Here is a 9,816-nt window from a genome sequence, read left to right as displayed (position 1 = left end):
CAATGGAATTTTCTGCCAGTGGCCTCAGGGGTCCCTAGCTGGAAGCCGGTCTTCTCATTTTAAAAATGAAGAATATTTACAAAAAAAGGTTTGGCACATTTCAAAACGAAGTAAGGATGACATCACGCATAGATCAAGCTGATCGTGAGGTGACTGTACTGTTTATAGGCAGTTTCCAGAAAGAGTTTCCTCATTGTACACCTCAAAAACAGGTATGGTACAGAGAAAAAAAAATATACAAAAAGCACTCTGTCTATGATGGATGAATGAATTAAAGTTCTTTAAAAAAAGAAGCTTGTTTAAGTTTATGGCATTCCTGCTATGTCCCTCTAGCAGTTTGGAACCATGCCAGCGCTCCTTGTTAAAAATTTGTTAAACGTGTTTGGCATTAATGGAAACATTAAGTGCTCGTTTGTTGCAAATTCGATTGGAATGTGTTCATTTTTGGCCATAAGGCAGTTACCAACGAAGTCAAGCGCTTTCCTGCAGGTTGTGTTTAAAAAAAGGCGCCCCCATGGCTGTGCGCATTGCTTTCAAAATAACCACAACATTGCTGATGATTTAAAATCAGTGCCATTTTAAGACAACTTAAAAAGAGGATAAATGAGAAGTTGTTTATGCCTTACTCAGAGAGAACTCATGGAATTTGACAAGCTCCTTTACTGTCTTTCTGTCCATATCCCCTGCAACCTCAGTACAGGGTCAGACTGGCAGAGTAATCAATTATGCACATAAATAAACATGAAAAGTAATTAAACCAACTGCCATCATTTGTTACACACACATACACACACATGCGCACGCGGAAAACCAGAGAAGAAAATTAACATGAAAACATTGCTTCTCAGAATACAACAGCCTATAAAATAGCCTATTGAACCAGCCCCGCCATGTCCCTAAAACACCCTAATACGCATATTCAAAATTTTTGATGGAATATTAGTGAGTCAACCAGAAAATGAGCAGATTGAACACTATCAAAAGTAACTGACGTTTTTAGGGAATTCAGTTTGTTCTCAGGCTTGGTTGTTAATGTGAAAATACTGTTTGAAGAATGAGACTGAGGGTTTTCTGTGTCACCATTGACCAAATACAGCTAGGTAAACCCAAACCCAATGTTGGGGCAACTTTGACTGCTTCACTTCCATTACATTACTCCTGTCTGTGGCTATAATAATGTGGTCTTCTCAGGTGACAGGTGTTTTATGTTTATTTTCCCATGAACCTTTGGGGGTGTCCCCGCCATGTCCTGAATCCCATCCAAACTGATGTGCAGTGATTTTTATACTGTAAACTGTTAGATCACCCAGGTGGGTGCATATTCATCCCAAAAAGCCTAAAGTCATACATATTTTAATCCACTTCAAAAGCTCACTTGATTTACTAAGGTGTGCTCCAACATTTCTAAGCGTTAAAGTAAAAACAACACAGTGCTTCAAGATCCTCTCAAAAGATACCTTTAGAAAGAAGATTTACAGAATCACAGAATGTCGACAGGTACTGTTTACACCAAAAATACAGGCCTATTGCTATTATTTTACTCATTAAGTTCTTAGTAAAGATTAATGTTTTAAATCAGCTGACGCTTAATGTTTTCTTCTTTAATAAATTAGATATACCACATTGATCAAAGTCAATATATTGAGGATATTGTTCCTTTCCAGGGCACCCTGGGAGGCTCTATGGAATGATCAACATGCTACCTCATTATTTTATTTATTCATTTAACATCTAGTGGGAACTTGAGATTAATTCTCGTTTCCTTGGAAAAATTAGCCAAGTGCTTCAAAACTGAACCCAAAGAAACTGCAAAACTGTGACTGGAAAAAATAAGCATGAATAAATATTACATCACAAAGTTAATTCATATATGCTGGTAAAGCCATCCATGCCCTCTGTGTGGATTTACTGGCTTCAGAAAAGAAACCTCACAGCTCCTTAACAACACATCTTTGCCAGAATATTGTAAAAATGTCAAAAAGAAAATGTGTATAAATGGATTGTGCAGATTTGCACTTAAGGAAACGAGAGGAAGCTGACGTCCACATGCTGAGTTCGGTCTGACTGAAAGCTGACTGAACTGAAAACAGAGACTTTTCAGAACCAACAACCCCCTCCTTCTCACAGTCCCGGTTTATGGAGCAACATAAATTACGGCTCAAACAGAATAACAACGGACGTTTACTTCACGGGGGGGAGGATTTGGTAACATAAAGGTTAAACATCTGCATATTGTCCGTGTCAACTCTGCAATCAAATGGCAGGCGTCTTATTAGGAAGTAGTTATGCCCTGTTTGCTCTGGCGAGTGGCTGGTCTGCGGCACTCAAAAGACCCCCGCTGTGCTGGCTTGTGGCACTGTTTGGGGCTGGAGAGGAGGCCTGCAGACACAGGGCTTTCCTCAGAGCGGATCCCACATCAGTAGAGGGGGCCCAGGCGGTGCTAATATTTGCAGGAAGCACAGGTCTGGTAAGGTCTGGTGAGGCTAGCTGACAGATGCTCAGAGATCCAGAAGAGCGCTAAAGGACGCTAAGGGATGGTGGAGGATGGTGAAGTGTTGGGATTGTTCACCGCTGTGAGATTCAGTCACCTTGAGAAAGGATGACAAAATCCATAGCTGCACACAGATGTTCAAGTGCTAGTGGGGGGTGGGGGGAGGGGGGGGCACAGAGAGAACCCTATCTCAAAATGCAGACACAAATGTAAACATTACCTCGAGGCACGTCGAGCAAATGCCAACCCAGATCATCTGCATGTGAAATCCCAAACTCAGTCACCAGGTATTGAATATCTATGAAATGCATACTGGATTTAAGTAAAGCAGTCTGTTCATTTTTTTTTTTTTTTTACATTTAAGTGGTAGTAATGTAAACTGCTTGTAAAAAGGATCCTTGAATAGTTTTAAGACCACCTATGTATTTTTTGTTGAACTTTGGTCTTTCACTAGCAATTATACTGTAACTCTTGTCTGTTTTTTCCCCCCTCTAAATCACTAAATTCAATTACCGGTACACAGTTTCCCCTACTCTACCAACCAGAGACATGAAAAATAAGCCATTTTGGTGGAAGGAGTGTGGATATGTTCTGTAAAAATGCTGAGAAAGAAAGAAACTACAGCTGATTCTAGTTATGCACTAAGAATATTTTAATTCCAGGTCCCTAGGTACAACAGAGTCTTTATGGATTACAAATCTTTCATTGCACATACAAGGTGTTGAATCATTTTTTTAGAAACTGACTTCGTCACAACAGTATTTTTCTATTTGAAAGATCTGATGAAATCATCATGCTTTACCATGACTGACACATTGTCTACAATGTTCTCTATAAAATATCTAAAAAAATATTAAAATGTATCATTGTCTATATACGGAATATAACTGAATATGCCTAATGGAAATATACTCTCCTTTAACAACGGTTACTGCAGCCACAGGCATGTGATGTGTTATCTTGATGCTCAACTTAAAGCCCATGTGTACTGACTCCTCAGATCCATTTAAGGGGAACGCAGGAGTTAATATGTCCCACAGCCATGGGACACAAGAGGAACAGTTTAGGCAATAATAATAATAATGAGAAATACAATGGCAGCATCAGGACTTTGAACACTGGGCCTTGGTTCAAGCCCATACCCCCCGTTGCAGTGCTTGTGTCTCTGATCGCAGCTGCTACCCGGAGATAGTCAAACACAGCATGCCAAGTAAATAGCCTTCAAAGGGAATGAAGCAGCCAAGCTGAGAGGCAGATGCAATCACACTGGGTCATGTTCAGAGTCAAGTGGCACTCTCTGTCCAAACGGGTCACCCCTCCAATGCTTATTATTTATTTTTTAACATCACAGTCTGTCTAGCATGGGGATTGTATGCAAGCTGTGCAGTGTGGGGCCGCAGAGGTTGTGTCCATGAAAACTCCACTAACAACCACACACTTTCCAAATGAAAGTTTTCAATGCTGTAAATCTAAATCAGGAAAGCGGATGTTTAGTGCATCCGGTGCACTACGGACCAATGGTAAAGCATGCAGCCTTTCACCCCACTTAGACCCCCTGAAATGGACATAGCATCACAGGGTCACCGGGTGAACAGGCCCAGCCCTCATGCAGAATGTTCATCACACTCACATTCTTGCTAATTAGTATGTGCATCCTCTGAACAGCATGCTCCGGAGTGTTTCCCATAATGCTGAGCCTGTGCTGTTTCGAGGGCTGTGTGCTGGATGACCCTCATTACCGAGCTGGGGCAGAAAGACTGACCCCTCCGTGTCGATCTCCATGCCCAGTGGGGTGCTCTATAGGACTTGTCTTTTAGCTTCACAAAAAGCGCTCTACACTTCCGTTAGACAGCTGACACGAAGCGGGAGACATGGAGAGAGCACAACAGCTGGCTTGTGGGAACCAACATGAGATGGCATGAGGCAGATTCTACCTGAGCAGGAATAAAGATAGCGGCCTAGCATCAGTATAGAGTTCACCATAGTTTGCATTTGTAGACTGCATTGATCCCAAGCAAAAAAAAAAGCAAAATCATACCAAATCATATTCTTTCAAACAAATTGTTGTTAACAGATAACAAGAGAGCCAGGTCTTTTGTGCTGTGTAAAATCACTATGCAGAGATATGACTATCAAGGCAAGCACTGATCCCCATATCTGAACCTGTCACAATTAGCAATGCCAGGAATTGGTTTTTGAAAATTAGGGCAAATTACAGTTTCTGGAATAATCGTAACTTTTCTCAAGATTTTAGATAAACTTCAGTGAGCAAGTATACACATTTAGTCAACATGATATCTTTTCTAACAACAGGAGACTTTGTACATCTTATGGAACATTAACCTCAATCTGCTTTCAGAGCTCTCGAGGACTCTCTTTAGATTAAAAGCTCTGTAATGACCTCTTTGGTACCTTAACACACAGGCACAGACACAGACATGGAGTGAGGGAGGGAGGGAGGGAGGGAGACACATCGGGAAAAAGAGAGATAATACACAAAGTAAGAGGATCATAAGAACAACAATGCGCGTTACTGAATAAAAGCTACACCTTCATTTGGAGAGAGAGAAAGGAATTTCAGCATTTTCAAACTTGACTAAAATGTGGTCTGCATCAGACCGTTCATGAAAGGGGCATATCTTCTTTGGAACAATTGCTTCAAGAGTTTTTTTTTTTTTTTTTTGCCTGACTTTTACAACTTCCTTTTGGTCGGCGCTGCAGCTCAAACCCAAACAAAACTCCATTTTTTATATTGGCCCTCATGGCATGTAATTGAGAATCAAGGTAATTATCCCTACAGCTGTTTTCAGTTCTTTTTTATGTAAGTAATACCTGCCTAATCCTGAGAGTAACAGTAAAGGGCTTCTATTCCTCAAGGCCTCAAGGGCTGCTTGAATTAGCAAAGAAAATGGCTGTTTTTCCTTGCAGTGCCCATTAATATTATGTCCCTCCCAAAACCGGCCCCCTTTGAAGCCTTTTATGTTAGACTAAACTGCTATTTAACAATTAAATTAATCTGAAAAAGATTTTTCAAGGATTGGGACAATTAATGATGGGACAAATAAAGTGCAGCTTCATTTAAATTGGAACCATCTCTGCAATTACATCAAGAAACGGAATCCATCATCAACTAATTACTTGAATTCCTTCATCTGAAAAAAACAAAAGCAGACAGAAAGGACAAATCTTATGTGGAACTTTGAAACAAGAGTTTGGAAATGTACCTTAAGGTATTATCTTCTTAACATTTAAATTAAAAAGAAAAGTTAGTTTAAAGACTACTATACCATATCAAATACTACTATATGAATGAATTTACAGTGAAGCGTGTTCCTTTTACACTTACATACATTAACAAATAAATCTATGTATAAATGACTTAAAAGCTAAAGTTCAGGATGTTATTCCTGTTTAAGAATTTCCTCTCTTGACAAGATCATGAAATTTAAATTTACACACCACTAGGGGGAGTTAATTATTGATTCCTCAAAGAGCTTTCATAAATCAGAGGTAGTTAGAGGGAGTTAATTAAAATGCTATCAAGGTACAGAGAATCATGTTGTGACAAGTGCTGCACAGGTAGCTTGTTTAGCTTTGCTGATCATCCCTCTTTTTTATCAGAGAGCCAAATATAATACAATAAGCAGAAGTCAAGAATGCTAAAGTTAAAAACTAACAATGAAGACACAACAATGAAAAGCTCTTAATTCAGTTATTTATTCATATCTTCATGTTTAATGTAAATAAATTCACTTTAGCTCTTTCCCTTGCTATATCCACTCAACTAAAAAAAGATTCTTTAAAAGATAAAAAATGGCATTGTGCTGGATGGTGGTAGGCTGACATAACTCAAGAGCTTAGCCAATTAATAACTGATAGGGGAGGAATGTGCAGAGGCTACTCCTTCCCTCATTTCAGGTTGTTTTGACATTTACACACATAACAAAAGATGTTGGGAGTGGCAAATTTCAAAAATTAATTTATAACTCATACCACCAAAGGCAAAAAGACAATCCCTTTGTGAAAGAGTTTAACATAACCACAGTTTCTAACTCACACACTAGAGCCATAACAATAAAATAATTGTATCATTCTACTTCACTCCCTCTCTTTAAATGTATATTTCTAAGGAGAATAATTAGGTGCATTAGGAATGGATGGGAAGCTGGGCTCCACTCAGTTATTGAGGAGGTGGTACAGGCAGCATTGGAAACCAGCTGTGTCTACGAGGGGCTCCTGAATTAGTGTCAATGAGGAAATTACAGCTTTGCCAATTCTCCCACCAGGACAAGCCTCACTTCCAGGGCTGGACCAAGCCAACTATGTTCATTGCACTCGCAAACCCACATTTAAGTGCATTTGGGAAACAGGAAAGAAGAAAGAAGGAAGACAGAGAGGAATGTGACGGCATTTTAAAATGCAGGTCAACAAGTTATTAAAGCACTGATATGACCAATGTCATAAAAAAAAACAAAAAAACAAAAAAAATCCATTCCCACCACAGTTGAAGGGGAAAATACAGGGCAGTTAATATTCAGTTTGGCTGGGCTATTCACTAACACAAATCAGAGGTGAATGATACAATATCTACGAGCTACGCAGAGAGGACAGACAAGACATTCAGCTTCACAAGCTGACACTGAGTTTACAACAAAGTCTTGGTCACAGGTATTCCATGATGTGTCCATCTTGCAAAAAAAAAGTAAAAAGAAAAGGTACTCTGTATGCCAGACCTGAATAAGCCTGTTTTTAAGCACTCCTATTCCAGAAGAGAGCACTCACAGGTAAAGGACCTTGGTGTGCGGTTTCTTCAACTCTTAGCTTTCCTCTCATTCATCATGCCTTAATCCAGCCCTGGCCTTCCTGCGGTGAACAGGCCCTGGACGAAACTCCCTCCAACACCTACATCCTGCATCGTCCTGCAAGATGTGCGAAACCAGAGTCGACATTAAAGCCCTGCGAGCAAGTATTTAATCACAACCCAGCCGGGAGGCGGGAAGGACCAGAACTCCAAAAGCTGTGGAGCAGGAGCCCTATCTCTGCCTCATCTGGAAAGAGAATCTGAAAACACTCCCATAACATGATACGGCAAGTGTTTGAACAATACTAATAGTACAAAAGGTTGGCCCTTATGCATTGCTGTGCAAAGTGATGTACCTGTATGACACTCTCTCTGTTGGCGGAACGTCAAAGGGGGATTGGGGGTGGGGGGTGGAGGGGTTGGAGATAAGACCCAAAGGTGTGGGGGCACATTTCTTTGAGGATGTGATTTTATCACACTCTACCAGCAGAATGTCATGAACAGTCAAGCTTTAATCTCTTTCAAAACTTTCATTTGGGTCCAAATTGACAACTGTTATATATTCATTCATGTTCAGTGGTACAGTAACCTGCTAGTAATGAGGGAACTTGGTTCATACAGTATGTATGTATGTGTGGGCAGGGGGTAATACAGAATCCCCTTGATAACTGAACATGTGCATTACAAAAAAACAAAAAACAAACAAAAAAAAAAAAAACAATCATGTGTTCTTACATGAAATATTGTGGTCACATTAAAGGAACATTTCACTTTCTGGATTTTATTATTTATTATTTTAGTTTTAGTGCATGTTTTTTGATTGACCCAGACAGTTTTGTGAGCTATGAAGGATATTAAATTTTTTTTTTTTTCTTTCTGAGGATGTGCTGGCTTTACAATGAAAGGAATAGGTGCATTCAGGGATTTGTGGTCTAAAACAAAAAAATACATTACAAGCACCTCAAAAGCAGCGTGTACGATTACCTTATAGCTCCAGGGGTTTTCAAGTATGATTGAAATAAGGACATGAATTGGGGTGAATTGGGAGAAAACTACCATCTGTTCATTGCCATATATGAAATGTATATTTCATATTCCATAAATTTGACTTTCCTGCAAAATTATGAAATGGGAAAGTGTCAGGTCTTAGTCCTGGAAACAATAAGAAACAAACTACAATGTAGTTCCTGTGTGTCCAACATGTTGGCCTGCAATCTAAGGCCATTTTCTTATTCTCTCAAGGAAAGTTTTAATAAGACCATGAATGTGAATTGTCATCACAGCTTTTTGAAAATCTGCATGTACAATGTTGACTGGCTCCTGATGAATTTTCAAGACTCACTTTTGGCACTTGTTTCTGCGTATCGCTTTTCAAACCTTCGCCCGTATGCATGGCTTAAAACATGTCTCAGCCTTCTTGTGGAATGTCCCATCGGGTATTTCAAAGTCTATAAAGGAAGAATTTTTATAAGGCATGAAAAAATGGCAGCTGACCAAGGCAACATCTATTTCAAATTATATAAATCTTTCTATAAGCATTTCTAGGTTGAATGAAGATGCTTATTAAATTGCTTCTTAGCAATTTTGTTCCACAGGAATTTGATGTTGGAGGACTGCCTCAAATGTAAGGTGGGAGTGGCACAGCAGTGTGTGTGTGTGTGTGTGTGTGCGTGCGTGTTGGGGGGAGGGGGGGTGGGGGTGGCAGTGTATTTACATTTCATCTCAAATCTATTTAGGATCATTTCAACCAGTTAAGAAAATAAATTTGATACTTAAGATCTCAATCTGCTCTTGAGGAGAAGCAGACAGAGTAAAGTGGAGGGCTTCACCTTTTAGGTGGGAGCCCGGAGTGTTTTGGGGAAACTCCTCGTTTTGACATCAACGGGGGCCACTGATCCTTTTCAGTAGCCACACGTGCTCACAAAGTACCCCCCACCAAACTACCACCCTACAGACACGGCCTGTGATTCACAAGGAGTTCCATGTGGGATGACGTCTCTTCAACCAGAAAATTCTGTAGGATTTATGCGAGAAAGATAAAATCTCTTCTAGATTCATTGGGGATTTTCCCATAAGGATCCGCATTACTTTTTAACCTTTGCTTCCCATGTCAAACACAGACTAAGGGTATAAATCCGATACACAAGCAACCAAGACTACTGTTATCCACTTATCACAGGATACATCTGCGGACATAATGCTTTCATTCACTGTAGTCACTGTTATGAAACACACTAAAACCTACAGTGAAGGTGTATTTTCCCTGCCAGATATTCATGCAAAATATCTGCCAGCGCAAACACAGACAAACACACACACACAGCCGCACATATGCTCCCAGCACCCCACCCCCATCCTTTCCACAAAACTCTCTGTTCCAGCAATCCAGCTAAGCCTAGTCGGTCAAACCTGCCAGTCATGTAACATATAAACTGCTGATTCTTCTTGTCAGGGAGTGGCAAAAGGAGCTTTTAACATGAGCTGGAGAGGGAATTGTCAGCAAGAGAGAAACATAGAGAGAGGG

General features: G+C 40.0%; 1 protein-coding gene across 1 annotated transcript in view; it reads right to left on the bottom strand.

Moving 5' to 3' along the window:
- The window catches only part of LOC118207758 (ERC protein 2-like), a 232,007-nt gene that overhangs the window by 5,107 nt on the left and 217,084 nt on the right, over positions 1 to 9,816 (bottom strand). The window lies entirely within an intron of this gene.

This window comes from Anguilla anguilla, chromosome 11 (genome assembly GCF_013347855.1).
Source record: "Anguilla anguilla isolate fAngAng1 chromosome 11, fAngAng1.pri, whole genome shotgun sequence".
In the NCBI taxonomy this organism is placed as follows: Eukaryota; Metazoa; Chordata; class Actinopteri; order Anguilliformes; family Anguillidae; genus Anguilla; species Anguilla anguilla.
The sequence above is the reverse complement of the archived record's forward strand: the minus strand, read 5'-3'. Positions and strand labels throughout refer to the sequence as shown.